This window comes from Balaenoptera musculus, chromosome 12, assembly GCF_009873245.2.
Source record: "Balaenoptera musculus isolate JJ_BM4_2016_0621 chromosome 12, mBalMus1.pri.v3, whole genome shotgun sequence".
Lineage (NCBI taxonomy): Eukaryota > Metazoa > Chordata > Mammalia > Artiodactyla > Balaenopteridae > Balaenoptera > Balaenoptera musculus.
Window position 1 is genome coordinate 71,787,576 of NC_045796.1, and position 24,322 is coordinate 71,811,897.

At 40.5% G+C, this 24,322-nt stretch overlaps 1 long non-coding RNA gene and 1 other non-coding gene across 2 annotated transcripts in view; both read left to right on the forward strand.

Moving 5' to 3' along the window:
* LOC118904900 overlaps positions 1-24,322 on the forward strand; it is a 220,730-nt gene that overhangs the window by 12,475 nt on the left and 183,933 nt on the right. The window lies entirely within an intron of this gene.
* LOC118905558 lies at positions 90-192 on the forward strand. The gene has a single exon (XR_005022264.1). It is a non-coding gene; the product is annotated as a U6 spliceosomal RNA (small nuclear RNA).

The following is a 24,322-nucleotide window of genomic DNA, read 5'->3' on the forward strand; positions in this document are numbered from 1 at the left end:
GAGACCTCCTGGCTCCACGTAATATCAAATGGCGAAAACTCTCCCAGAGATCTCCATCTCAGTGCTAAGACCCAGCTCCACTCAACGACCAGCAAGCTACAGTGCTGGACTAAAATTGGAGCAATACAGAGAAGATTAGTATGGCCCCTGTGCAAGGATGACACGCAAATTCATGAAGTGTTCCATATTTTTGCTGGAGAGGGTGTGGAGAAAAGGGAACCCTCTTACTGTTGGTGGGAATGTAAATTGATACAGCCACTATGGAGAACAGTATGGAGCTTCCTTAAAAACCTAAAAATGGAACTACCGTATGATCCAGCAATCCCACTACTGGGCATATACCCTGAGAAAACCATAATTCAAACAGAGTCATGTACCACAATGTTCATTGCAGCTCTATTTACAATAGCCAGGACATGGAAGCAACCTAAGTGTCCATCAACAGATGAATGGATAAAGAAGATATGGCACATAGATACAATGGAATATTACTCAGCTATAAAAACAAACGAAATTGAGTTTTTGTAGTGAGATGGATGGACCTAGAGTCTGTCCTACAGAGTGAAGTAAGTCAGAAAGAGAAAAACAAATACCGTATGCTAACACATATATATGGAATCTAAAAAAAAAAAAAAAAATTGTTCTGATGAACTCTGGGACAGGACAGGAATAAAGACACAGATGTAGAGAATGGACTTTAGGACATGGGGAAGGGGAAGGGGAAGCTGGGACGAAGTGAGAGAGTGGCATGGACTTATATGTGCTACCAAATGTAAAATAGATAGCTAGTGGGAAGCAGCTGCATAGCACAGGGAGATCAGCTCGGTGCTTTGTGACCATCTAGAGGGGTGGTATATGGAGGATGGGAGGGAGATGCAAGAGGGAGGAGATATGGGGATATACGTATGCATATAGATGATTCACTTTGTTATAAAGCAGAAACTAACACACCATTGTAAAACAATTATTCTCTAATAAAGATGTTAAAAAAAAATAAAGTCGTTTAAGTGGTTTGAATGGGATGTTTGGCCACTTGTAGCCGGAACCCTGTCTGCTAGACTCGTATGGTAGCCAAGAAGTTGTGTGTGTGTGTGTGTGTGTGTGTGTGTGTGTGTGTTTTCTTTTGATTTTTCAGGAATAGAAAAAAAGATGATGACTGACCCGTTCCAAAAATGCTCACCAGTAGATTACAGAATTATTTAGAATGACAAACTAGAATTAGTTAATTTTTAAAAAAACTTTGTGAGAAAATAAAAAAATAGAAACATCTAGGAAAAAAAGACTTCTAGGTACAAAGGTCACTAAAAATTACAGCAAAAGGTGAGTTTTTAAATACTTGTATCATTTATTTACTCTTACCCACAGGTATTCCAGGGTATTTTCACAGTTTGATCCTTTCTGTCGGCTATGAAATAGTTTGGTACAAAATACAGTTTGGCGTATTTAATAGACTTTGTTTGGGAATGTGGTTTGTTCTTTGACCTTGGGCAAGTTTCTTCACCTTAACATTTGAGGGATATTATTCTGGACTTAATGTATGTGAAGCTCCTAGATTGGGGCCTGGAATAAAGGAGGCAGTCAAACGTGGGAGCAGCTGCTGTTTATTATTACTACTCATACTCTGGTCACTTGCTAGAAATATGAGTCACCCTCCCCGTGTGCCTATTTTCACTAGTCCTGGTCAGGAAGTGCCTCTGGCCTGTTGTTGGTCTTCCCTGATGGTGTGGAATTAGCTGCCTTGCATACTGATTGTAACTAATGACAAAATGGTCCCTCCTGGAAATTCTGTATTTCTCCTCACCAGTCATTTCTGGACTTCTGATTTTTATTATCAACAAGGAAGAATATAAAATATAGTTACTTAAGGCAGAACTGGGAGATGAAACAACAACAGAAAGTGATGGATTGTCACTTCCCTCTTGCAAACTGGTATGCTCATAATCCTCAGGTTATTTCCTGCTGAGCAATACTAAAAAATATAAAATTGTGCGATGGTTAACTAATATTATTTTATTATGTTATCCCACGGATGGCAAATACAAGACTTCTCTGGGGCCATCTCCCAGTCCCCTGATAATCTTAGCCCCGTTTCTCACTGAGCCTTAGCTTGGGCTTAGATTCCTTCTCAACCCAAAGCACAAGAAATGGGATGCTTGAGTTGGAAACTTTTTTCCCTCTTTCATCCTTGGGCTTCTGCATTTTGAGATTTTATTACTGAAGTTGCTTACATATTTTGAAGTGTTTTAAACTTTTAATTCTCTACATACTTTGGGTTTCAATAGGAGAAGGGATTATTTGTACAGTCATGAGGCTAGAAGCATCTGGTCCCATGACTCAGTTTCCTCCTTTAGTGAAAAGGGACTGTCTTTCTGGGGTTGCTTTCTTTTTTTTTTTTTAATTTTATTGGAGTAGAGTTAATTTACAATGTTGTGTTAGTTTCAGGTGTGCAGCAAAGTGATTCAGTTATACATATACATATATTCATTCTTTTTCAGATTCTTTTCCCATATAGGTTATCACAGAATATTGAATAGACTTCCCTGTGCTATACAGTAGGTCATTTTTGGTTATCTATCTTATATATAGTAGTGTGTGTATGTTGGGATTGCTTTCTATCTTAGCCCAACATATGAGAACAATAAAAACAAACAAAAACCCCCCATACAAAATAGGTAAAAAAGAATATAAATCTAAAAAAGCAATGGTGGCAGATAAGAGTCTGAGAGGAGAAAATCAGGGAAGAGATGTCATAATCAAAAATTCTGGACTCAGTTTGGATTCATCAATAAACATGCAGTGGGACATCTGCTAAGTGAAACACTGGGATGCAGAAATAAACAAGAATAGTTCTTGCCTTTGAGGAGCTCACAGTCTGGTTAGGTGGTGGATGTGTAGAACAAAGCCCGTAAATACCAGGCACTGTGGCAAGTGCTGTGTTGTGTCTGAGGAGAGGGAGATTGTAGGATTGAGTGTCTGAGGTGACCTGATCACATTAAATAAAGGGGTCCCTGCTGATGCTGCCTCACACTGCTTGTTTCATAACCTACAGATTGGGTATTAATAACTAGGTGAGTTGTTACTTGACTTTCTCTTGTCCTGTGTGAAGCTCTAGTATTCCTGGTAAGTCTGAGGAACCAAGTGTGGTGATGAATAGTTCAAAAACTCAGGCTCTGGAATCCGACGGTCCGAGCTTTGAGTCTTGACCTGTGGCTTACTTGCTGTGTGACTCTGGGAAGGTCAATGACCACTCTGGCTCCAATATCTTAATTTAGTAATTATTGTGGGAATTAAAATAGAGAGTATCTCTGAAGTATCTGAGGCACCTTAGGTGATAAGTAAAAAAATTTATTCTTCTTGATTAATTTTGTTGTCTTTATTATCAGGTCAATGATGTTGAACTCTGCTTCAACAGTTGTGCTTTATTTGTCCACTTCCAATTGGAAGTTTATTGTTTCGAATTACAAAGAAAAAGATGAACTTAATTTGGGACCAAGAGACAAGGATTGGGGACTTGGCAATGGTGGGGGGAGACTTTAGACTTTGTGTTTGGGTTGGGAGATAGGGGTTGAGCAATAAAGATTCTGATGGAAGGAGCAGAACCACCAGAGTGGAGCACAGTAGAGGTCCAGGAAGGATGACCCTAGCATGGGGCTAGAAGATGAAGAAAACTGACATGGAGAAAAGTCTGCTCCTAAGCGTTCTCCAGGGGGCCAGAGAAAACTATCGTAGAATTTTGGAACAGTTTTGTTGATGTGTTGACAGCTAAGGTTAGAGAGGTGTTTCCTTCTGAAAATCCCAAGTGTGTAGAGAATGAGTTCTTGCTGAATATTTCAGCTTTAGTGTAACTTGTTCCGGCATAACCAGTGTGTGTGTGTGTGTGTGTGTGCGCGCGTGTGTGTGTGATGTTTGTTTCTTGGCTGCGTGGAGTTGATTGTATCCTAAATAAGTGAGATTTGAAAGGATAGAAGAAACGATGCAGCAGGGGGCAGGTAACCACAACAGTACTTTTATTTGTTTTGTGAACCAGCAGTCAGCAGAGCCCAGCACACTTGATTGATGGGGAGAGCGCATGGGCAGAGGCGGCGGTAATGCAGTGTTCTCAAAATTTGGCTCCATCTCTACCTGGTGACAGCAATTTGGAGTTGGGTAAAAATTCTAGCCCATCAGGATAAGACGGTCACTAAAAGCTGTCTAGAACCTGAAAATTCCAAATAAGTGATGAGAGGAAGCATCAAAAAAAGACATTTGCACTTCAAAAAACAAGCGATAAAAATACCAATTTCCCAAACAAGTGGATTAGGTGGCAATATTACTAGTTAACATTTCCTCATATGTTTCAATAAGTAAATCTCTGAATTTGGTATTATCTCCATTTTATAGTCTCAGAGGCTTGGGGTAGCTTGCCCAAAGTCACCATCTGGTTAGGGACCAAGCTTGGATTAGAACTGGGTCTGACTGGTACTAGAGAATGAACTCTTAACCACTCAGCTCTGCCTCCTTAAAAGATGACTCACCATAGTAGTCCTTACACACACAAACACACACATGCACACACACCCCAAATTAGGAGTTGGTAGCTGAAATAAGATCAAACCATATCTTTTAAAGATTATATCTGAGTCTGGGATTTACATATACACACTACTATATATAAAATAGGTAACCAACAAGGACCTACTGTATAGCACAAGGAACTCTACTCAATATTCTGTAATAACCTAAATGGAAAAAGAATAGATATATGTATAAGTATAACTGAATCACTTTGCTGTACACCTGAAAGTAACACAACATTGTAAATCAACTCTACTCCAATTTAAAATAAAAATTAAAAAAAAAAAAGACACTGACCAATCCAAAAAATAAATAAAGATCTTATCTGTTGTGTAGGACAAATGCCATACTTTCCACAGTGTACTTTTTTTTTTTCCCCCCCTCTGGGATTGGTGTTTTTTGTTTTTTTTTTAACTTTGGGTTTATTTATTTATTTATGGCTGTGTTGGGTCTTCGTTTCTGTGTGAGGGCTTTCTCTAGTTGTGGCAAGTGGGGGCCACTCTTCATCGCGGTGCGCGGGCCTCTCACTATCGCGGCCTCTCTTGTTGCGGAGCACAGGCTCCAGACGCGCAGGCTCAGTAGTTGTGGCTCACGGGCCTAGTTGCTCCACGCATGTGGGATCTTCCCAGACCGGGGCTCGAACCCATGTCCCCTGCATTGGCAGGCAGATTCTCAACCACTGCGCCACCAGGGAAGCCCCACAGTGTACTTTTTTATTGGAATATGTGGATAAATAACTAACTTTACCTAGTCATTCATATAATCTTGTTGGTAGAGCAACAACGTCCTGTTTTTTTTTTCTTCCTGGTGCAACATATCATTTAATTTCCTTTGACAGGTTCAGGTTTACTTTTTTTTTTTTTTTTTTTTAACATCTTTATTGGAGTATAATTGCTTTACAATGTTGTGTTAGTCTCTGCTGTATAACAAAGTGAATCAGCTATATGTATACATATGTCCCCATATCCCCTCCCTCTTGTGTCTCCCTCCCACCTTCCCTATCCCACCCCTCTAGGTGATCACAAAGCACAGAGCTGATCTCCCCGAAGCAACAACTTTCTAATCTAGTTTCTCTGATGCTAAAATTCATTTGAGCAACTCAGGTCCTAGTGACTTTCTATGGCAGGGGATAAGCTAAAATTCTTCTGGATGACCTCATTGCTGGGAATGCCCTTCTCCGGCAAACACTGCGTGTAATATTAGAAGTCCTGGGAGCATATAGGCTTGCAAAATGTGAGGAGCACTTGGCTTGTGAGCAGGGAGAGTATGGTAACCCTCAGACTGCCACTGGTACAAAGTGTCAGAGGAAGCGGTGCATATTACAGGGAAGCTGGAAGAATTAAAAAAGGGGGATTTGTATCATCTATTAATAGTCTGTTTTATTTTTTTTAATTTTTATTTTTTAATAGTCTCTTTAAAAAGTCTGTCTTAGTAAAGCAAAGAATTTTTTCCACAAAATCAGAAAACTGGAGGCTCAGAGCACACGTGTGTTCCAGATCCTTCTTAAATATTACTGAATCTGCAGATGTCTGTCTCCTCAGTCAGTACAGGAAGTGCTGGTCAGTTGTGAGGAAAGGTCAGCTGTCCACAACACAGAACAGTTCTGAGTCCTGACAGTCACAGAAGACAGGGGACCAGACAGGAGTCAGGACTGCAGCAAGGGCGTGTGCAGCTGGGGTGCAGGGTGGCTGCCACCCTCCTCGCCCTCCTAAGCCTCTGGACACGGCCTAGCTTCTGTGACCCGGGGGCCAGAACCACGGACAGTGCAGCAAGGAGCCTGTTCTCAGTCTTAGATGGAGCCCAGGGCTGAAGAGGTACAACACTACAAGGACCATCCTTGTGCCTTCAGAGAATTCAGCTGACATCTGGGAGGTCTGTGGGCAGGGACTCCGGAGCAGGATTGCATATGCTCTTACAGAAGCTGCCTCCCCACTGCATCTTCTCCCCAAACTTTACCCCCCAAGTGAGAGAGGCAAGCCACAAATATTATGGATTCTTTAAGAACCTTAATATTTGCCCCTCTTCTATGGTTATTCATAGAACATGTCATCAGTTTCATTTAGATGAGAAAAATCTGAAAGCATTGTTTGCTCTGGTTATATATTAACACCTCACTTTTCCATTTCACAGAGTTAGTGAGTGGGATGTGTGTGGGTGTATGTATGTAAAGGTAGACACATATGAATAGGAATACATGTTCTCATTAATCCCTGTAACTTTATAAAATAATATTATTCATATATACATATGTAATACATATACCTGTATACATATGTACATATCTATATACACATTAACTTTATAAAGTGACATGCCTATTTTATTAAAGAAAAAACTGGGACTCGGAGAAATTGACTGACAAACTTGAAAAGTTGGCGTTCCTGAGAGGCACAGCCTGGATGAGAGCACAGGGCTTCTGACTGAGTCCCAGGCCCCTTGACCACTCCCCTCGCCCCCAGTTTCAACTCAATGTCAAGCCCACTGACTACCTTCTCCAGGCACGCTTGAGTCAGGACTGTCCTGGGATGTTTAGCCACCTGGCACAAGTCATCAAAATAAGAAAGTCAGGGGACAGACAGTTTTCAGGGCATTAACCCACTGTGGTCCCCTTTGCCTGGCAAAGCAATAAAGCTATTCTTTTCTACTTCACCCAAAACCCTGTCTCTGAGATTCAGTTCGGTGTTCGGCATCAGAGACATGCATGCAGAAGGTGGAAGCAAATGAGCTGGCTGGGTGCTGAGGATGAGGCTCTATAGAGAGGAGATAAAAGTCCCTGTGCTTCTCACTCTCTGGGATTCTCTGGCAATGTTTCAGCACCTTCAACTGAACTTCTGTGCTTTTTGCAAGAAGCAAGATTGGGGTTAGTCTGCTAGCAGGGAGCTGAGCTTTTACAGAGGCAGTGAGTACACAAAGCAGCGAGAGCAGCCCTGCCAAGCTCGCTTCTTTCCCGGGAACCACACTCAGCATCTGAGCATTGAACCGCTGGTTGGGGTCAAGTTCAGCTTTGCTCCAGCGTCCGTTCTCCTGGGACGAGTCGCCTCCCATAGCTGAGTCTGCGCCTTGTGGCAGGACCATCAAAGGGGCAAAGGAAACAAAGAGATGGGGCAACTCTTAACGTTTTGTGTTGAAATGGGTTGACCTCCGCTCCTCAGAGTTCCAAAGGCCAAAGTTCCAAAGTCCATATGAGGGCAAGACTCTTCCCAGGGGTTTTCTCTGATGATGGCGGAGGAGTAAGATGTGGAGATCACCTTCCTCCCCACAAATACATCAAAAATACATCTACAGGTGGAAAAACTACTACAGAACACCTACTGAACACTGGCGGAAGACCTCAGACTTCCCAAAAGGCAAAAACTCCCCATGTACCTGGCCGTTTGGCTGACAGGGTCTTGGTGCTCCAGCTGGGCGTCAGGCCTGAGCCTCTGAGGTGGGAGAGCCAAGTTCAGGACATTGGACCACCAGAGACCGCCTGGCCCCACATAATATCATTCAGCAAGAGCTCTCCCAGAGTGCTCCGTCTCAATGCTAAGACCCAGCTCCACTCAACGACCAGCAAGCTACAGTGCTGGACACCCCATGCCAAACAACTAACAAGATAGGAACACAACCCCACCCATTAGCAGAGAGGCTGCCTAAAATCATACTAAGTTCACAGAAACCCCAAAACACACCACCAGATGCAGCCCTGCCCACCAGAAAGACAAGATCCAGCCTCATCAACCAGAACACAGGCATCAGTCCCCTCTACCAGAAAGCCTACACAATCCACTAAACCAACCTTACCCACTGGGGGCAGACACCAAAAACAATGGAAACTATGAACATGTAGCCTGCGAAAAGGAGACCCCAAACACAGTAAGTTAAGCAAAATGAGAAGACAGAGAAATACACAGCAGATGAAGGAGCAAGGTAAAAACACACCAGACTAAACAAATGAAAAGGAAATAGGCAGTCTACCTGAAAAAGAATTCAGAGTAATGATAGTAAAGATGATACAAAACCATGGAAGTAGAATGGAGAAAATACAAGAAACATTTAACAAGGACCTAGAAGAACTAAAGAGCAAACAAACAATGATGAACAACACAATAAATGAAACTAAAAATTCTCTAGAAGGAATCAATAGCTGAATAAAAGAGGCAGAAGAATGGATAAGTAACCTGGAATATAAAATAGTGAAAATAACTACTGCAGAGCAGAATAAAGAAAAAAGAATGAAAAGAATTGAGGACAGTCTCAGAGACCTCTGGGAAAACATTAAATGTACCAACATTAGAATTATAGGGGTCCCAGAAGAAGAAGAGAAAAGAAAGGGACTGAGAAAAAATTTGAAGAGATTATAGTTGAAAACTTCCCTAACATGGGAAAGGAAATAGTCAATCAAGTCCAGGAAGCACAGAGAGTCCCATACAGGATAAATCCAAGGAGAAACATGCCAAGACACATATTAATCAAACTATCAAAAATTAAATACAAAGAAAAAATATTAAAAGCAGCAAGGCAAAATCAACAAATAACATACAAGGGAATCCCCATAAGGTTAACAGCTGATGTTTCAGCAGAAACTCTGCAAGCCAGAAGGGAGTGGCAGGACATATTTAAAGTGATGAAAGGGAAAAACCTACAGCCAAGATTACTCTACCCAGTAAAGATCTCATTCAGATTCAACGGAGAAATTAAAACCTTTACAGACAAGCAAAAGCTAAGAGAATTCAACACCACCAAACCAGCTTTACAACAAATGCTAAAGGAACTTGTCTAGGCAGGAGGCACAAGGGAAGGAAAAGACCTACAATAATAAACCCAAAACAATTAAGAAAATGGTGAGATTAACCAAGATGGCGGAGTAGAAGGACGTGCTCTCACTCCCTCTTGCGAGAGCACCAGAATCACCACTGGCTGCTGGACAATCATTGACAGGAAGACCCTGGACTTCACCAAGGAGGATACCCCGCGTCCAAGGACAGAGGAGAAGCCACAGTGAGACGGTAGGAGGGGCGCAATCAGAGTAAAATCAAATCCCATAACTGCTGGGTGGGTGACTCACAGACTGGCGAACACTTATACCACAGAATTCCACCCACTGGAGTGAAGGTTCTGAGCCCCACATCAGGCTTCCCAACCTGGGGGTCCGGCAACGGGAGGAGGAATTCCTAGAGAATCAGACTTTGAAGCCTAGAGGGAATTGATTGCAGGACTTTGACAGGACTGGGGGAAACAGAGACCCCACTCTTGGAGGGCACACACAAAGTAATGTGTGCATCGGGACCCAGGGGAAGGAGCAGTGACCCTGGGGGAGACTGAACCGGACCTACCTGCTGGTGTTGGGGGGTCTCCTGCAGAGGCGAGTGGTGGCTCTGTTTCACCGTGGGGATAAGGACACTGGCAGCAGAGGCTCTGGGAAGTTCTCCTTGGCGTGAGCCCTCCCAGAGTCTGCCATTGACCCCACCAAAGAGCGCCGGTAGGCTCCAGTGTTGGGTTGCCTCAGGCAAAACAACCAACAGGGAGGGAACCCAGCCCCACCCATCAACAGTCAAGTGGATTAAGGTTTTACTGAGCTCTGACTGCCACAGCAACAGGGAGGGAACCCAGCCCCACCCATCAACAGTCAAGTGGATTAAGGTTTTACTGAGCTCTGACCGCCACAGCAACAGTCAGCTCTACCCACCACCAGAGCCTCCCATCAAGCCTCTTAGATAGCCTCAACCACCAGAGGGCAGACAACAGAAGCAAGAAAAACTACGATCCTGCAGCCTGTGGACCAAAAACCACAGTTACAGAAAGATAGAGAAGATGAAAAGGCAGAGGGCTATGCACCAGATGAAGGAACAAGAAAAAAACCCAGAAAAACAACTAAATGAAGTGGAGATAGGCAACCTTCCAGAAAAAGAATTCAGAATAATGATAGTGAAGATGATCCAGGACCTCGGAATAAGAATGGAGGCAAAGATTGAGAAGATGCAAGAAATGATTAACAAAGACCTAGAAGAATTAAAGAACAAACAAACAGAGATCACCAATACAATAACCGAAATGAAAACTACACTAGAAGGAATCAATAGCAGAATAACTGAGGCAGAAGAACGGATAAGTGACCTGGAAGACAGAATGGTGGAATTCACTGCTGCAGAACAGACTAAAGAAAAAAGAATGAAAAGAAATGAAGACAGCCTAAGAGACCTCTGGGACAACATTAAACGCAACAACATTCGCATTATAGGGGTCCCAGAAGGAGAAGAGAGAGAGAAAGGACCAGAGAAAATATTTGAAGAGATTATAGTCGAAAACTTCCCTAACATGGGAAAGGAAATAGCCACCCTAGTCCAGGAAGCGCAGAGAGTCCCATACAGAATAAACCCAAGGAGAAACACGCCGAGACACATAGTAATCAAAGTGGCAAAAATTAAAGACAAAGAAAAATTATTGAAAGCAGCAAGGGAAAAACGACAAATAACATACAAGGGAACTCCCATAAGGTTAACAGCTGATTTCTCAGCAGAAACTCTGCAAGCCAGAAGGGAGTGGCATGATATACTTAAAGTGATGAAAGGGAAGAACCTACAACCAAGATTACTCTACCCGGCAAGGATCTCATTTAGATTTGATGGAGAAATCAAAAGCTTTGCAGACAAGCAAAAGCTAAGAGAATTCAGCACCACCAAACCAGCTCTACAACAAATGCTAAAGGAACTTCTCTAAGTGGGAAACACAAGAGAAGAAAAGGACCTACAAAGACAAACCCAAAACAATTAAGAAAATGGTCATAGGAACATACATATCGGTAATTACCTTAAACGTGAATGGATTAAATGCCCCAACCAAAAGACATAGACTGGCTGAATGGATACAAAAACAAGACCCATATATATGCTGTCTACAAGAGACCCACTTTAGACCTAGGGACACATACAGACTGAAAGTGAGGGGATGGAAAAAGATATTCCATGCAAATGGAAATCAAAAGAAAGCTGGAGTAGCTATACTCATATCAGATAAAATAGACTTTAAAATAAAGAATGTTACAAGAGACAAGGAAGGACACTACATAATGATCCAGGGATCAATCCAAGAAGAAGATATAACAATTATAAACATATATGCACCCAACATAGGAGCACCTCAATACATAAGGCAACTGCTAACAGCTATAAAAGAGGAAATCGACAGTAACACAATAATAGTGGGGGACTTTAACACCTCACTTACACCAATGGACAGATCATCCAAAATGAAAATAAATAAGGAAACAGAAGCTTTAAATGACACAATAGACCAGATAGATTTAATTGATATATATAGGACATTCCATCCAAAAACAGCAGATTACACGTTCTTCTCAAGTGCGCACGGAACATTCTCCAGGATAGATCACATCTTGGGTCACAAATCAAGCCTCAGTAAATTTAAGAAAATTGAAATCATATCAGCATCTTTTCTGACCACAACGCTATGAGATTAGAAATGAATTACAGGGAAAAAAACGTAAAAAGGACAAACACATGGAGGCTAAACAATACGTTACTAAATAACCAAGAGATCACTGAAGAAATCAAAGAGGAAATCAAAAAATACCTAGAGACAAATGACAATGAAAACACGACGACCCAAAACCTATGGGATGCAGCAAAAGCAGTTCTAAGAGGGAAGTTTATAGCTATACAAGCCTACCTAAAGAAACAAGAAAAATCTCAAGTAAACAATCTAAACTTACACCTAAAGAAACTAGAGAAAGAAGAACAAACAAAACCCAAAGTTAGCAGAAGGAAAGAAATCATAAAGATCAGAGCAGAAATAAATGAAATAGAAACAAAGAAAACAATAGCAAAGATCAATAAAACTAAAAGTTGGTTCTTTGAGAAGATAAACAAAATTGATAAGCCATTAGCCAGACTCATCAAGAAAAAGAGGGAGAGGACTCAAATCAATAAAATCAGAAATGAAAAAGGAGAAGTTACAACAGACACCACAGAAATACAAAGCATCCTAAGAGACTACTACAAGCAACTTTATGCCAATAAAATGGACAACCTGGAAGAAATGGACAAATTCTTAGAAAGGTATAACCTTCCCAGACTGAATCAGGAAGAAACAGAAAATATGAACAGACCAATCACAAGTAATGAAATTGAAACTGTGATTAAAAATCTTCCAACAAACAAAAGTCCAGGACCAGATGGCTTCACAGGTGAATTCTATCAAACATTTAGAGAAGAGCTAACACCCATCCTTCTCAAACTCTTCCAAAAAATTGCAGAGGAAGGAACACTCCCAAACTCATTCTATGAGGCCACCATCACCCTGATACCAAAACCAGACAAAGACACTACAAAAAAAGAAAATTACAGACCAATATCACTGATGAATATAGATGCAAAAATCCTCAACAAAATACTAGCAAACAGAATCCAGCAACACATTAAAAGGATCATACACCACGATCAAGTGGGATTTATCCCAGGGATGCAAGGATTCTTCAATATACGCAAATCAATCAATGTGATACACCATATTAACAAATTGAAGAATAAAAACCATATGATCATCTCAATAGATGCAGAAAAAGCTTTTGACAAAATTCAACACCCATTTCTGATAAAAACTCTCCAGAAAGTGGGCATAGAGGGAACCTACCTCAACATAATAAAGGCCATATATGACAAACCCACAGCAAACATCATTCTCAATGGTGAAAAACTGAAAGCATTTCCTCTAAGATCAGGAACGAGACAAGGATGTCCACTCTCACCACTATTATTCAACATAGTTCTGGAAGTCCTAGCCACGGCAATCAGAGAAGAAAAAGAAATAAAAGGAATACAAATTGGAAAAGAAGAAGTAAAACTGTCACTGTTTGCGGATGACATGATACTATACATAGAGAATCCTAAAACTGCCACCAGAAAACTGCTAGAGCTGATTAATGAATATGGTAAAGTTGCAGGATACAAAATTAATGCACAGAAATCTCTTGCATTCCTATACACTAATGATGAAAAATCTGAAAGAGAAATTATGGAAACACTCCCATTTACCATTGCAACAAAAAGAATAAAATACCTAGGAATAAACCTACCTAGGGAGACGAAAGACCTGTATGCAAAAAAACTATAAGACACTGATGAAAGAAATTAAAGATGATACCAACAGATGGAGAGATATACCATGTTCTTGGATTGGAAGAATCAACATTGTGAAAATGAGTATACTACCCAAAGCAATCTACAGATTCAATGCAATCCCTATCAAATTACCAATGGCATTTTTTACGGAGCTAGAACAAATCATCTTAAAATTTGTATGGAGACACAAAAGACCCCGAATAGCCAAAGCAGTCTTGAGGGAAAAAAATGGAGCTGGAGGAATCAGACTCCCTGACTTCAGACTATACTACAAAGCTACAGTAATCAAGACAGTATGGTACTGGCACAAAAACAGAACCATAGATCAATGGAACAAGATAGAAAGCCCAGAGATTAACCCACGCACCTATGGTCAACTAATCTATGACAAAGGAGGCAAAGATATACAATGGAGAAAAGACAGTCTCTTCAATAAGTGGTGCTGGGAAAACTGGACAGCTACATGTAAAGAATGAAATTAGAATACTCCCTAACACCATACACAAAAATAAACTCAAAATGGATTAGAGACCTAAATATAAGACTGGACACTATAAAACTCTTAGAGGAAAACATAGGAAGAACACTCTTTGACATAAATCACAGCAAGATCTTTTTTGATCCACCTCCTAGAGTAATGGAAATAAAAACAAAAATAAACAAATGGGACCTAATGAAACTTCAAAGCTTTTGCACAGCAAAGGAAACCATAAACAAGACGAAAAGACAACCCTCAGAATGGGAGAAAATATTTGCAAATGAATCAACGGACAAAGGATTAATCTCCAAAATATATAAACAGCTCATTCAGCTCAATATCAAAGAAACAAACACCCCAATCCAAAAATGGGCAGAAGACCTAAATAGACATTTCTCCAAAGAAGACATACAGATGGCCACGAAGCACATGAAAAGATGCTCAACATCACTAATTATTAGAGAAATGCAAATCAAAACTACAATGAGGTATCACCTCACTCCTGTTAGAATGGGCATCATCAGAAAATCTACAAACAACAAATGCTGGAGAGGGTGTGGAGAAAAGGGAACCCTCTTGCACTGTTGGTGGGAATGTAAATTGATACAGCCACTATGGAGAACAGTATGGAGGTTCCTTAAAAAACTAAAAATAGAATTACCATATGACCCAGCAATCCCACTACTGGGCATATACCCAGAGAAAACCGTAATTCAAAAAGACACATGCACCCGAATGTTCATTGCAGCACTATTTACAATAGCCAGGTCATGGAAGCAACCTAAATGCCCATCAACAGACGAATGGATAAAGAAGTTGTGGTACATATATACAATGGAATATTACTCAGCCATAAAAAGGAACGAAATTGAGTCATTTGTTGAGACATGGATGGATCTAGAGACTGTCATACAGAGTGAAGTAAGTCAGAAAGAGAAAAACAAATATCGTATATTAATGCATGTATGCGGAACCTAGAAAAATGGTACAGATGAGCCAGTTTGCAGGGCAGAAGTTGAGACACAAATGTAGAGAATGGTCATATGGACACCAAGGGGGGAAAACTGCGGTGAGGTGGGGATGGTGGTGTGCTGGATTGGGCAATTGGGATTGACATGTATACACTGATGTGTATGAAACTGATGCCTAATAAGAACCTGCAGTATAAAAAAACAAACAAAACAACTAATACTAAACTTTCATTGGGTTATTTGTATGGAAATATGTTAATATAAATGTTTCAGACATTACATGAAATTTCTAAAAATCTTATATTTGTATTTGTATGGAAATATGTATGGAAATATGTTAATATAAATGTTTCAGACATTACATGAAATTTCTAAAAATCTTATATTTGTATTTGTATGGAAATATGTATGGAAATATGTTAATATAAATGTTTCAGACATTACATGAAATTTCTAAAAATCTTATATGTTCTGGTATAATGTTATAAGTAATAATCCTAGTTATTACTTTAAAATGTATATCTCAGAAATAACTAATTTTCTTGTCAACTGCATTATTATGAACTTTCATCAAATCTTTAACCGTGGTCATTTTTAAGTCTTTTGTCATTTACAGACAGTTCTGGGTGTACTCTGATGATTTTGCAAATATGTTCCTATAAAAGGGTTTCATCTTCAAGAAATTCATGGAAAAGACTCTGACAAGTACAGGTTTCTGGTAACTGACTGTACTGCTGAACTGAATGAATAAGCATTTTCAGAACTCTAATGAAAAACTGATGAACTCATAAAAGTGCTAACAAAAGATCAAGATGAAAAAAAAAATTAATTACATGGGACTGAGTGAACTGATGAGGATGAGTATAATTTTTGTGACTTTCTGTCTGAATTTAAAAAAAAAAAAAAAAAAAAGAAAATGGTAATAGGAACATACATATCGATAATTACCTTAAATGTAAGTGGATTAAATGCTCCCACCAAAAGACATAGACTGGCTGAATGGATACAAAAACAAGACCCATATATATGCTGTCTACAAGAGACCCACTTCAGACCTAGGGACACATACAGACTGAAAGTGAGGGGATGGAAAAAGATGTTCCATGCAAATGGAAATCAATAGAAAGCTGGAGTAGCAATTCTCATAACAGAAAAAATAGACTTTAAAATAAAGACTATTACAAGAGACAAAGAAGGACACTACATAATGATTAAGGGAACAATCCAAGAAGAAGATATAACAACTGTAAATATTTATGCACCCAACATGGGAGCACCTCAATACATAAGGCAAATGCTAACAGTCATAAAAGGGGAAATCGACAGTAACACAATAATAGTAGGGGACTTTAATGCCCCACTTTCACCAATGGACAGATCATGCAAAATGAAAATAATTAAGGAAACAGAAGCTTTAAATGACACATTAAACAAGATGGACTTAATTGATAATTATAGGACAGTCCATCCACAGACAACAGAACACACTTTCTTCTCAAGTGCTTATGGAACATTCTCCAGGATAGACGATATCCTGGGTCACAAATGAAGCCTTGGTAAATTTATGAAAATTGAAATCATATCAAGTATCTTTTCTGACCACAACACTATGAGACTACATATCAAATACAAGAAAAAAACTGTAAAAAGTGCAAACACATGGAGGCTAAACAACATGCTACTAAATAACCAAGAGATCACTGAACAAATCAAAGAGAAAATTTAAAACACCCTAGAAACAAATGACAATGAAAACACGATGACCCAAAACCTATGGGATGCAGCAAAAGCAGTGCTAAGAGGGAAGTTTATAGCAATACAATCCTACCTCAGGAAACAAGAAGAATCTCAAATAAACAACCTAACCTTACCCCTAAAGCAATTAGAGAAAGAAGAGCAAAAAACTCCCAAAGTTAGCAGAAGGAAAGAAATCATAAAGATCAGATCAGAAATAAATGAAAAAGAAATGAAGGGTACGATAGCAAAGATCAATAAAACTAAAAGCTGGTTCTTTGAGAAGATAAAAAGGATTGAAAAACCATTAGCCAGACTCATCAAGAAAAAAAGGGAGAAGACTCAAATAAAAGGAATTAGAAATGAAACAGGAGAAGTACCCACGGACACTGCAGAGATACAATGGATCATGAGAGATTACTACAAGCAACTATATGCCAATAAAATGGACAACCTGCAAGTAATGGACAAATTATTAGAAAAGGACAACCTTCCGAGACTCAACCAGGAAGAAATAGAAAACATAAACAGACCAATCACAAACACTGAAATTGAAACTGTGATTAAAAATCTTCCAACAAACAAAATCCCAGGACCAGATGGCTTCACAGGAGAATTCTATCAAATATTTAGAGAAGAGCTAACACCTATGCTTCTCAAACTCTTCCAAAATGTAGTAGAGGGAGGAACACTCCCAAACTGATTCTACGAGGCCACCATCACCCTGATACCAAAAACAGACAAAGATGTCACAAAAAAAGAAAACTACAGGCCAATATCTCTGATGAACATAGATGCAAACATCCTCAACAAAATACTAGCAAACAGAATCCAACAGCACATGAAAAGGATCATACACCCTGATCAAGTGGGGTTTACCCCAGGAATTCAAGGATCCTTCAACATATGCAAATCAATCTATGTGATACACCATATGAAAAAATGGGAAGATAAAAACCATATGATCATCTCAATAGATGCACAAAGAGCTTTTGACAAAATTCATCACCCATTTATGATAAAAACTCTCCAGAAAGTAGGCATAGAGGGAGCTTACCTCAACATAATTAAGGCCATATATGACAAACCCACAGCCAACATCATTCTCAACAGTGAAAAATTGAAACCATTTCTTCTAAGATGAGGAACAAGACAAGGTTGCCCACCCTCACCACTATTATTCAACTTAGTTTTGGAAGTTTTAGCCACAGCAATCAGAGAAGAAAAAGAAATAAAAGGAATCCAAATTGGAAAGGTAAAACTGTCACTCTTTGCAGATGACATGATCCTATACATAGTGAATCCTAAAGATGCTACCAGAAAACTACTAGAGCTAATCAATGAATTTGGTAAGGTAGCAGGATACAAAATTAATGCACAGAAATCTCTTGCATTCCTATACACCAATGATGAAAAATCTGAAAGAGAAATTAAGGAAACACTCTCATTTACCATTGCAACAAAAAGAATAAAATACCTAGGAGTAAACCTACCTAAGGCAGACAAAAGACCTGTATGCAGAAAACTATAAGACACTGATGATAGAAATTAAGGATAACACAAACAGATGGAGAGATATACTGTGTTCTTGGAATGGAAGAATCAACATTGTGACAATGACTCTACTACCCAAGCAATCTACAGATTCAGTGCAATTCCTATAAAACTACCAATGGCATTTTTCACAAAACTAGAACAAAAAATTTCACAATTTGTATGGAAACACAACAGACCCTGAATAGCCAAAGCAATCTGGAGAAAGAAAAACGGAGCTGGAGGAATCAGCCTCCCTGAGTTCAGACCCTACTACAAAGCTACAGTAATCAAGACAGTATGGTACTGGCACAAAAGCAGAAATATAGATCAATGGAACAGGATAGAAAGCCCAGAGATAAACCCATGCACATATGGTCACCTTATTTTTGATAAAGGAGGCAAGAATATACAATGGAGAAAAGACAGCCTCTTCAATAAGTGGTGCTGGGAAAGCTGGACAGCTAAATGTAAAAGAATGAAATTAGAACACTCCCTAACACCATACACAAAAATAAACTCAAAATGGATTAAGGACCTAAATGTAAGGCCAGACACTATCAAACTCTTAGAGGAAAACATAGGCAGAACACTGTATGACATAAATCACAGCAAGATCCTTTTTGACCCACCTCTTAGAGAAATGGAAATAAAAACAAAAATAAAACAAATGGGACCTAATGAAACTTAAAAGCTTTTGCACAGCAAGGAAACCATAAAGAAGAGGAAAAGACAACCCTCAGAATGGGAGAAAATATTTGCAAATGAAACAACTGACCAAGGATTAATCTCCAAAATTTACAAGCAGCTCATTCAACTGAATATCAAAAAAACAAACAACCCAATCCAACAAAGGGCAGAAGACCTAAATAGACATTTCTCCAAAGAAGATATACAGACAGCCAACAAGCACATGAAAGAATACTCAACATCACTAATCATTAGAGAAATGCAAATCAGAACTACAACGAGGTATCATCTCACACCAGTCAGAATGGCCATCATCAAAAAATCTACAAACAATAAATGCTGGAGAGGGTGTGGAGAAAAGGGAACCCTCTTACACTGTTGGTGGGAATGTAAATTGGTACAGCCACTATGGAGAACAGTATGGAGGTTCCTTAGAAAACTAGAAATAGAACTACCATGTGACCCAGCAATCCCACTACTGGGCATATACCCTGAGAAAAGCATAATTCAAAAAGAGTCATGTACCACAATGTTCATTGCAGCTCTATTTACAATAGCCAGGACATGGAAGCAACCTAAGTGTCCATCGACAGATGAATGGATAAAGAAGATGTGGCACATATATACAGTGGAATATTACTCAGCCATATAAAGAAACGATATTGAGTTACTTGTGGTGAGGTGGATGGACCTAGAGTGTCATACAGAGTGAAGTAAATCAGAAAGAGAAAAACAAATACCGTATGCTAACACATATATATGGAATCTAAAAAAAAAAAAAAAAAAGGGCTTCCCTGGTGGCACAGTGGTTTAGAATCTGCCTGCTAATGCAGGGGACACAGGTTCAAGCCCTGGTCTGGGAAGATCCCACATGCCACGGAGCAACTAGGCCCGTGAGCCACAACTACTGAGCCTGCGTCTGGAGCCTGTGCTCCTCAACAAGAGAGGCTGCGATAGTGAGAGGCCCGTGCACCGTGATGAAGAGTGGCCCCCGCTTGCCACAACTAGAGAAAGCCCTTGCACAGAAACGAAGACCCAACACAGCCAAAAATAAATAAATAAAAAATAATAAACAAAAAAAAGAAATGGCATTCATGATATTAAAAAAAAAAATTGGTTCTGACAAACCTAGGGTCAGGACAGGAATAAAGACCGAGATGTAGAGAATGGACTTGAGGACACGGGTAGGGGGAAGTGTAAGCTGGGACGAAGTGAGAGTGGCATGGAGTAATATACACTGCCAAATGTAAAATAGATTGCTAGTGGGAAGCAGCCACATAGCACAGGGAGATCAGCTGGATTCTTTGTGACCACCTATAGGGGTGGGATAGGGAGGGTGGGAGGGAGATGCAAGAGGGAAGAGATATGGGGATATGTGTATATGTATAGCTGATTCACTTTGTTATAAAGCAAAAAGTAACACACCATTGTAAAGCAATTATACTCCAATAAAGATATTGGGAAAAAAATGAATAGCTTTCTATAAAAATTAAATCAAATATAAAAAAAGAAAGAATATACAATGGAGAAAGGACAGTCTCTTCAATAAGTGGTGCTGGGAATACTGGAAAGCTACATGTAAAGAATGAAATTAGACCACTCCCTAACACCATACACAAAAATAAACTCAAAATGGATTAGAGACCTAAATGTAAGGCCAGACACTATAAAACTCTTAGAGGAAAACATAGGCAGAACACTCCATGACATAAATCACACCAAGATCCTTTTTGACCTACCTCCTAGAGAAATGGAAATAAAAACAAAAATAAACAAGTGGGACCTAATGGAACTTAAAAGCTTTTGCACAGCAAAGGAAACCATAAACAAGATGAAAAGACAACCCTCAGAATGGGAGAAAATATTTGCAAATGAAGCAACTGACAAAGGATTAATCTCCAAAATATACAAGCAGCTCATGCAGTTCAATATCAAAAAAACAAACAACTCAATCCAAAAATGGGCAGAAGACCTAAATAGACATTTCTCCAAAGAAGATATACAGATTGCTGACAAACACATGAAAGGATGCTCAACATCACTAATCATTAGAGAAATGCAAATCAAAACTACAATGAGGTATCACCTCACACCAGTCAGAATGGCCATCATCAAAAAATCTACAAAAAATAAATGCTGGAGAGGGTGTGGAGAAAAGGGAACCCTCTTGCACCATTGGTGGGAATGTAAATTGATACAGCCACTATGGAGAACAGTATGGAAGTTCCTTAAAAAACTAAAAATAGAACTACCATATGACCCAGCAATCCCACTACTGGGCATATACCCTGAGAAAACCATAATTCAGAAAGAGTCATGTACCACAATGTTTATGGCAGCACTGTTTATAATAGCCAGGACATGGAAGCAACCTAAGTGTCCATTGACAGATGAATGGATAAAGAAGGTGTGGCACATATATACAGTGGAATATTACTCAGCCATAAAAAGAAATGAAATTGAGTTATTTGCAGTGAGGTGGATGGACCTAGATAGAATCTGTTATAAAAAGTGAAGTAAGTCAGAAAGAGAAAAACAAATACCGTATGCTAACACATATATATGGAATCTAAAAGAGAGAAAATAATGTTCTGATGAACATAGGGGCAGGGTAGGAACAAAGACGCAGACGTAGAGAATGGACTTGAGGACACGGGGAGGGGGAAGGGGAAGCTAGGACGAAGTGAGAGAGTGGCATGGACATATATACACTACCAAATGTAAAATACATAGCTAGTGGGAAGCAGCCACATAGCACAGGGAGATCAGCTCACTGCTTTGTGACCACCTAGAGGGGTGGGATAGGGAGGGTGGGTGGGAGATGCAAGAGGGAGGGCATATGGGGATATATGTATGCATATAGCTGATTCACTTTGTTATACAGCAGAAACTAACACAACAGTGTAAAGCAATTATACTGCAATAAAGATGTTAAAAAGAAAAAAAAAGGAAAGTCAGAGTGCCAGCACAGCACATGCAGAAGCACGCCTCCTGCTCATGGGGTCTGATTTCACTGAAGTTGACTTCTTTTTTGCAGGACTGGGGTTAGGCTTTCATTGGCTGACCTTCCACAGTGGGGAGTTTAGTCGATTGTTCAACAACGTAGGAGGTGATGTGGTGTGGAGGAAAGAGGGGGTCGGTTTGCAGCTGTACTGACCTTGGTTGGAATCATAACTCTAGCACTTAGGGGACACTTATGTGTCCTCTGCAAATTACTTTGTGAACTTGCTTTCCTAATCTGTGAAGTGAGGATGACAGTACCTTCCAGAGCTGCGGTCTGATGCTTGGTGTCGTGGCAGGTAACTCATTGTAGCTATTATTACTGCTCCCAGAGGCACAAGTGGCCCAAGAAGTGGAAGGTGGTGTCCTACATAGCCATTGCCTAAAGGTCCCAATGACCAATATTTAGGGACCGAATGTCCCCCAAAATGTGTTTCTACTCTTTCCTCACCTGCGAAACCTCTGTCTGGCTCTCTGCCTATCTTTCCATTTTGCTGATTGGATCAGCAGGGAGATGCAATCCAAGAGCTTCCCTCCTGCTCTGAGGCCCCTGGTAGTGGCCTCTAGAGCTGTGTTCTCTAAAATGTGCAGTGCAACCGTGTGGGCATTCCGGTAAGCCACAGCTATCCTGGCAGGATCTGGGCAGTGGCTTTTGCATACCACAGACCAGTGTCACTGCAGTAGAAACAGGATTTCCAGTCACCCCACTGCTTCTCGGGACTCACGGGGTGGGGGGGGGACCACTTCTGACATCGTCCTGGAGTACTGTAGCTGGCTGACAGCAGAGGGCACCTCTCGCCTGCGCCCGGAATGCTAAGGGACACCCACGCCCCTCCCCCAGAGAGCAGAGAGATGAGAAATAACCCATCGCCCATGGTGGCCACACTCACCGCTGCTCCCTCAAATTCTCTTGCCGCAAAACATTGCATGTGTTTCACCCGCGTTTGTTCCTGACTCCACCACCTCCCGTGTCTGCTGGGACAGCCCGTTGGTCTTTCATGACTTCTGAGTGAAGAGAGAGCTTTGGACTCGGAGGAGGTGGCTTCCCCAGAAAGCCTGGGGACAGCCTGCAGTCACTCCTCCGGGCCTTTGTTGAGAGAGGCCTTCCAGTCGTGTGTGGAACTTTGATTTATTAAATCTGATGAGTTCTATATTTCTGCCACATGTCATAGATCACCCACGTTGACTGAGCCCCGCCGGAGCCGGGCTGCTGTTACCCTGAAATGAAGCCAGCCTTTTTAAGTGCATGGGGGTAATTCCAGTTTGGTGCAGTAAATTATATGGTTCTGCCTGATTTGCTGTGCTCTGGGCTGGGAGCAGTGACGATGGAGCATATCTTGCAGTGTGTGTGTGTCTCGGGGTGGTGGAGCAGGGGTGAGTGGTGGTGAGGGAGAGAATTATAATTTTCTATAGTGAGTGGGTTGAAGAATAGATACAAACATAGCCCCTGGCCTTTCTTTTCCATCCTTTTCCCCAGCTCAGCTTCTCCTTTCTATTTTTATGCTTTCAAAACTTGGGAGCTGGGCTTCCCGGGTGGCGCAGTGGTTGACAGTCTGCCTGCCAATGCAGGGGATATGGGTTCGAGCCCTGGTCTGGGAAGATCCCACATGCCGCGGAGCAACTGGGCCCGTGAGCCACAACTACTGAGCCTGCGCGTCTGGAGCCTGTGCTCCGCAACAAGAGAGGCCGTGATAGTGAGAGGCCTGCGCACCGCGATGAAGAGTGGCCCCCGCTTGCCACAACTAGAGAAAGCCCTCGCACAGAAACGAAGACCCAACACAGCTAAAAATAAATAAATAAAATTAAAAAAAAAAAAAAGTAGTAACTATTATTAAAAAAAAAAAAAAAAAACAAACAAACCTGGGAGCTGGCTTTCTAAAATTCCAGGAGGAAATTTGGGGACTCAAGTTACCCGTGAAATGTGACAGAATTCCTTGTGCTCCTGTATACTTCTCTGTCACCAGAGGAAACTTTGGGGACTTAGAACACCAAGAAATATGCCCTTTAGAAATTCTTTTTTCTTTTTTTCTGTTAAGAGGCTGTTCAGCTTTGAAGGAGGATGCTGGAGAGGGGCGATGACCATTGGTTCTCACACACATTTAAGTGTGGCTAGTTTTCTGGGGAGATGCTCAAGGAACTGCATTGTTAAGGAAATAAGGTTTAAACCTTATCTTTCTCTTAATTAAATAGGAGATTAGAATCATCTGGACTTTAGGAGCAGGGGACTAGTATGTAAAACACAT